The sequence below is a fragment of the Palaemon carinicauda genome, chromosome 14, assembly GCF_036898095.1.
Source record: "Palaemon carinicauda isolate YSFRI2023 chromosome 14, ASM3689809v2, whole genome shotgun sequence".
Classification (NCBI taxonomy): Eukaryota; Metazoa; Arthropoda; class Malacostraca; order Decapoda; family Palaemonidae; genus Palaemon; species Palaemon carinicauda.
Window position 1 is genome coordinate 11,538,775 of NC_090738.1, and position 8,187 is coordinate 11,546,961.

The window sequence follows — 8,187 nt, forward strand, 5'->3', positions numbered from 1 at the left end:
TCACGACACATTTTATTCCAGAGGCTTCCATAAATTAATGTAAACTACTAAAGCACCACTTGATAAATAGTTTGCACTTCTCTGCTACAGTGATAGGCCTATTAGGTTTGGTAAAATAAAACACCACGCCGACATTCCTAGTTTTACAAAGCCCAACTACAGTTATGTAGAAATTTTAAAGCCTTAAGGTTTTACCTTCATATTTTTTTTAAATAAAGCAGAATCTAGGAAGAACTTTTAATACTTAACAGGCCTACTAATATATATATATATATATATATATATATATATATATATATATATATATATATATATATATATATATATATATATATATATATATAGATATATATATATATATATATATATATATATATATATATATATATATATATATATATATATATAGGGAGATATCAGTAGAGCAAACGAGAAATTAAATATTGCTAATTACTGAAAATGTTTTGTCCCTCAACCAAATACACACTTTTTTTTAAGCTCATTTTTGTAAGACTTTGAGAGTAAAAATCCTTATTCTCATTTCAGAAATAGCCATAATCATAACTACCTTTGAAAATTGTGGATATAGGCCTACTTAAGGTTTATATAAATGCACAATCTTTTTAACTTGATATTTCCAATTTTCCTTTTTTTAGGCCTACTTTACTATATCATGTGTTTCAAATGGGAATAAGAAATCGGAAGGTCGAAAACGATGGGCAAATTTCTCGAGGATCCATATCCTGCCTCTCTCTCTCTCTCTCTCTCACTCTCTCTCTCTCTCTCTCTCTCTCTCTCTCTCTCTCTCTCTCTCGTATGATCTTATCTATCGGCCGAACCTTTTAACGTTTCCGAGTTTAGTTCCGGAGATGCACTAAATAGCAAACAAAGACACGCCGTTATTCCTACAAGTTTCGTTTAGCTATACACGCTTCAATTTTTCGTCAAGTTACTCAAGTTTTACTTCCTTTTTACTTAAAGATATTTCTTCTCATTTTGTAATGTAACTCAACGATTTATATACATTATTCACAATTTCAAGCACAGCCAAATAACGACGACTACAAATGCAGCCGCTGCTAGTCCAATGCAGGATATAGGCATCTGGCATGTCAATTTATGTCTGGGGTTTGGTACGTTTTCATCTCCACGCTTGTCACTGCGCGTTAGTGATGGTGGGAGACTTTGGTCTGATCACTCACAGCAAACCATGTTAAGGTATCCCCAATCAATGATAAATAAATATTTCGAAGATCAACATACGCCATCTGTCTAACACTTGGTAAACCTTCTGCTTTCTAGCACTTCTGAATTAGTCTCAATTTTAAACCGTTGTCTTCTATTCTTTCCACAACACCGAACCATATTGAAAGCGTTTGTTTATTCTTCTCACTAGTTAAAAAAATTTCCACCACTTCTAAGAATCTGTCTATTTCTCAAACAATAAATACTTTTTTTACTGCCTATACTAAGTAAAATAAATTTCCCCAGCTTCAACCTTTTTTCTATCTCATTTGCATTCAACGTATATACTTCAGTGCCATAAAGTTGACTTGCCTCAACAAAATTTTGATAATCAAGATAATATATATATATATTCAACTTTTACAATCAACTTACAAGGTAAAAGAATAAAAGTACCTTAAAAGTTATATAGTACCTGTTTTATATGGTACTTGATAAATGCTGCAGATAACTAACATCTTATGTAACTTAATCATCAAATGCAACGTAATGTTTAATAGACAGCAAAACTAAAAGTTTGCTGGAAAAAAAATCATGAAAATTGGACCTAACTGAAATCTGTAAAATACAAATATATCTTATACAAAGATGTAAACAAAATAAAGAAAAAGTAAAGAAAGTCCTTGGTCCCTCACAGCGATGATTCCCACAGTACTCAAGATACGAGTTTACTCATCCTAATCGGCCGGTTAGTATGTCGAATCCTCCAGCATTGTACCTCAAAATAAAATTTGATTCTCAGAACCTCCCAAAATAATCTCGAATTTGATTAAACGGGAGATGATACCCTCAGACGAATGATTTGAGCAATGTACAGTTAGACACAGGAATTCCTGGTACACCTAACTCTGAGAAAGTGCACCCTGTCACATCCTTACTGCTCGACGAGTTCCTGTGTGTCATCCCTCCCACCACCTCTGCCTCACTACGCTATCAATTTGGGAACTCGCTGAGCAGTAAGTGTGTGACAAGACGCACTTTCTCAGAGTGAGTTGTGCCACGAATTCCTGTGTCTAACTGTACGTTTGACATGTAACAGTAACAGCCAATCGTATACATGATCAGCTCCAAGGACCAGAGAATACATTTCTTCCTATTGATCCTGACCAATGGGAGAGCACAGCAACTCTGAATCGGCCTTTTTGAAAGAGCATCAAGATGACATACAAAATTCGGTCTAATGATTAATATAACAACTATAGTAAATGTCGTCGTACGTAACGTGATGCAAACACTTCAAAGTCCTTATTCTCATTAAGATTATTAGTATATGTTAAACTGAAAACAGTTGCTGGAAAGAGGCGAATCTAAAGTTATATGCATGTTACTACAGAAGCCTCTTCATATATGAAAACAAAAAATAAAAACTATTCATATTCTGGAGGTGATGAAAAAACATGGCTCAAAAAGTCGAAACCTAACGTAACTTAGGTTTGATTAATTCTTAATGAAATTTTAATAATTAAGTGTTCAATATGAAAAATAATTTTAAGTAAAAAAATACTAACGAGGAATAATTCACTTAACAACGAGCATGCTTCAATCAACAAAACCAAAAATATTACCAAGCTAGGAAACCTTAAAATTCCAGAAAATTGAGAAAAACAGAACAGAATTTGACAGACTTATAAGCATGCATATTCATTTTACGAGCTCACGCTCTATTCAATTTTTGGAGAAATTCATTTGGAATCGAGAACAATTTTCATAGCAACATATCTTCTTCCACCATGATAGTCTATTTATCTGGGAAGTTAATCGTTTATATATATATATATATATATATATATATATATATATATATATATATATATATATACAATGTATTTCCGTGTTACCCGATATTGTGACTTCATACCTACTATGTTTTATAAATTCCTGATAAACATTTCTTTAAATATCCTGCTCACACGACCATATACATACTCTAACATAGGGGGAAATACTGGCATATCCCAATAATGATGCCCATGGCTAATTCAATGTTTAATTTAAGTAAACAAACTAAACAAAAGATGTCACGTAAACATTAAAACATTTTATAGAGTAACTCTCTCTCTCTCTCTCTCTCTCTCTCTCTCTCTCTCTCTCTCTCTCTCTCTCTAAACAAAAGATGTTACATAAACATTAAAACATTTATTCTATATAGTAGTTCTCTCTCTCTAATCAAATATTAGAATCAGATTTTTTTCAAACTAGATACATCTAGAAAACGTTATTTTTAATTACATTGCAACTGCTAATAAAAAGCTCTTAAATCAGAGGCGATGAAATTTCAAAATAAAAACTTTTAGTTCTAACTTTAATAACTTAGAGAAAACGACGTCAGATAAAATCAAATACTAAGTGTTGTGAAAGCTTTAAATAATATAAATTAAAATACCAACATTTAGCTTCTTATTTACGATCTACTTCCTTTCACCCAATACAAATACAGAGTAAAAGTAGACTGTTTGTGGTTTGTGGATTCCCGGGTGGTCGACCAGACGACCGCCACGGGTTATAAAAATCTTTTCGGAATCTAATCACAAGATATTGACCGTAAATCATAATTTCAAAATTAGAATATAAAATAATTAACAATCTAACGTTCGATTAAATGCAAGAATTTAATGCAGCAACTAACTTATAATAAGAAAAATAATGGGATTTACAAAAAATAATTTGTCATAAACTAAGACACAAAATAGTTAACAATTCACGTTAGATTAAATGCAATATGTTCATTTACCAAAACTTAAAAGAAAACCAATGAGAGCTCTAAAAATAATTTTTCAAAATCAAGAAAGGTTTTTGTACAAAAAGGAGGTAGGGAGAGTCTCCTTCTAAGAGGTATAATGGTTGTTGGCAGCGGCTTGCCACACAAGAGGCTGTGGTAGGCACACTTCCTCTCTCTCTCTCTCTCTCTCTCTCTCTCTCTCTCTCTCTCTCTCTCATTACACTAAACTGCAAGATTAGAATTAAACCAATTTTCGTTAACACTGTATTTTGAATCAGATGCCCTCTCACGTTAAAGAAACACAAAAAAACATACTTCCCATCTCTTCCTCTCTCCCTGGACCTACCATTTCGAGACATTAGTACCCAATCATGGTCCACTCTAAGGAGACTCCCCATTTATCGCCACGCCCTCCCGGCAACACAAACAACCATGATGTTGCATCACAACAACAAGGAAACCAACTAATGCAAACTGGCCTTGAGCGATCAACTTCATCGTGGAGGACTGGGCATTAGTTAAAGAGAGAGACTCTAGAGGAAGTAATTCGCCATTTGGCTTTCTCTAGGTCTCAACTTCCTCCTCCCCCCTCACCCTGTCAGTCGAGGTAACGACATTAAAAGAGCGGAAAGGTGTTGTTTTGGTCTCGTGTTAAAAGGTTGGTGTACAGAAGGCCACGTGCCCACTCCTGCTCCCCATCACAGGCAATTATGTGTACAAGAGTTGAGTGCCAACCATCAAAACTAACTCTCTCTCTCTCTCTCTCTCTCTCTCTCTCTCTCTCTCTCTCTCTCTCACGCATTAAAAGCATTTTCTCCACCCATTATACGATCGTTTGAACTTCGGGTTCTTAAAAAAAAAAAAAAAAAAAAAAAAACATTGTTAGGGCTTCATACGGTCTAGGCACTTAGCTTTTATATGGAGGTCGCTAGGAAACTCGAGAGATGTATTTCGTTTTTATTTTATACTGTCCATTTTCTAATGGCGCAATGAGGGGAAGTTTATTTTTTTTAAGTAATGATGCGAATCAAGCGGACCATCAACAATCTTTTTACATGATTGGTATGTATGAATAGTGAAATATTATATGTTTTGATAAAAGTGTATCAATCACTTTACGTATATTCCTTTCATTTGTTCATTTTGCCTTTTATATTAATATCTACTACGATAAACACACACAAACTCACACATACATACATACATACATTATATATATATATATATATATATATATATATATATATATATATATATATATATATATATATATATATATATATATATATATACAAACAATTTATTATCATTCTTATTACTAGCTAAACTACAACCCTAGTTGGAAAAGCAAGATGCTATAAGCCCAAGGGCTCCTGCAGGGGAAATAAATACAAGAGAAGTAATGAAAAATTGAAATAAAATATTCTAAGAGCAGTAATAACATTAAAATAAATCTTTCATATATAAACTATAAAAAAGAAATGAAATAGAATAGTGTGCCCAAGTGTACTCTTAAGCAAGACAACTCTACCTCCAGACACTGTCAGACCATGGTGCACAGGTTCTGACACTACAAGACTAAAGAACAATGATTTAATTTTGAAGTGCCCTTCTCCTAGAAGAGCCGCTCACCTTAGATAAAGAATCTCTTCTACCATTACCAATAGGAAAGTGGCCACTGAACAATTACATTGCAGTAGTTAATCCCTTGATTGAAGAATTGTTTGGTAATTTCAGTGTTGTCAGATGTAGGGGGACAGAGCAGACTGTGGAAAGAATATGTCAGACTGTGCATGTGAGGGTAATGGAAAAATGAGCTGTAACCAGAAAGAGGGATACAATGTAGTATTGTTAGGCCAGTCAGAGGACCCAATAACTCTCAAGCGGTAATACGACAACGTGGCTGGTACCCTGACCAACCTACTACCTCTCATTGTCATCATGCTTGATATATACAGTGTATATATATATATATATATATATATATATATATATATATATATATATATATATATATATTAGCCGTTACTAGTCCACTGCAGAACAAAGGCCTCATATAGGTCCTTTACATTGCGACTATTTAAGGTCTACCCGTGCTAGTACACACCCACAAACTTTTCTAAAGTTTGTCAATCTATCGTCTTCACTTTTGCTTCTTTTGTAATCTCTAGAGACCAATTCTGTTATTCTTAATGTCCACCTATTATGTCATTCTCATTATATCTCCTGCCCATGTCTATTTGTTTTATTACATGTTGTTAGAATATTCTCTAGTTTAGTTACCTCTCGTATCCATGTTGATATTTTTCTGTCTCTTAGTGTAATTCCCATCTTTATTCTTTCTATAGGTCTTTGAGTTGTAACTAACTTATGTTCTAAGGCTTTAGAGTAAGGCTGCAAGTTTCTGGTATATATAAGATAAAACTGGTCATTTTGTTTACTCAGAGCTCTCCATCCCATGCTTATTCTTCTTCCAATTTCGGTCTTGTGTCCTGGGGAAACAATTACTGCCTGTCCTAAGTATTCATTAACAATCTCTGGGGGTTATTCCTTATTTCTATTCGTTTTCTCTGTACTTTCGTTGAACATTATCCTAGTTTTACTCATTCATTGTCAGTCCCACATTTCTTCTTTCTCTATTCAAATCTTCTATCTTCATTTGATATTCCTCCCATGATCGCCTAAACACAACTATGTCAACTGCAAATCTTATGTTGTTAAGGTATTCCTCATTAATATAAATTCCTACATTTTACCAATCCAAATTTTCAAAATTTCTTCTAGGCATGTTCTGAATAAGTTAGAGGAGATGAGGTCTCTCCGGTCTGACTTCTTCCTCAATCATAATTTTCTCAATATCACTGTGTAGTTTTAGGATTGCTGTACTTCCTATATAGAATCAAAGTTTCTAACAAAAGATTCGTCCATTCCTTGTCTTTAAAGAGCTTTCACTGCCGCCGAGGCTTTGACAGAATCAAAAGCTTTCTCATAGTCGATAAATGCCATTCAAAATGGTTTATCATATTCTGTTGATTTTCCTTTTGGATGGTTATTTATATGCTTGAGAGTACACTCAGGGATGCTATTCTATCTTGTTTCTCCTCATCTTGTTTTTGAAGTTTATATAGTTATATATGAAATCTCTAATTTAATGTTGTTGCTGTTCTTGAAATACTTTATTTTGATCGTTCATTACTTCTATTATAGTTTATTTATTTCCTTGTTTCCGTTCCTCGCTGGGATATTTTTCCCTGTTAGAGCCCTAGGCTTACAACATCCTACTTTTCCAACTAGGGTTGTAGCTTAGCTTATATTAATAATAAAACGTGTCTGTTGTTGAATAACCACTTCTAAAGCCTGCCTGCCTGCTCTCTTGGTTAATTGAAGTCTAGCTGTCTTTCTATCCGGCCTAAAATGATCTCTGTAAATATTCTTTAAATTTCTGAGAGTAAACATATTTGGAGGTAATTTTTCAGGTCTTTTGTCTCCCTTTTTGTCAATTAGTAAAACGATGATGTTTTTCCAAACTGTAGATACAAAACAGTCTGTAAAGTTAAGAGTGTTACTACTAGGAAATCTCCATCTATTATCAAATCAATTATTAGACCATCTTCTGCTGTTTTGCCATTTTTTATGGCTTTTAATGCTTTCTTCACTTCTCCTACTGTTATGTTTGGTAGTGGCTCAGGTGTTTCATTATATCTACAGTATTTTTCAAAAATATTTCTTATATCATTATTGTATAGTATTGTATAGAAATCCTTTGCAATTGTTATCACCCCATCTCTATGGTTCATAATGTTTCCATTTTCATCCTTTAAAGCAAACATCTGTTGGCATCTAGTTCCAAGTCTTTTTTTTCATCAATTTGATGCTTCTTCCTTTCTTTATATATAACATATATAGTTGGGGGATACCTTAACGCAGTGAAATGGTTTGTATATTGCCCTGATCAGCAAACCTTTACCAATCAGGTTCACCCATACTAGATTAGTCTGCTGTGAGCAATCACACTAAAGTCTCGTATACCATCACATATACGCAATGGGTAGCTTGGTGATAAAATGGCCAAACCCAAGACATGGATAGCCATGTCTAAGGACTTTTACCTGCAGTTAACTAGCAACGGCGGCAATTGTTGTTTAAATATATGTGTCCGTGTGTATGTGAGTGTGTGTGTGTATATATATATATATATATATATATATATATATATATATATA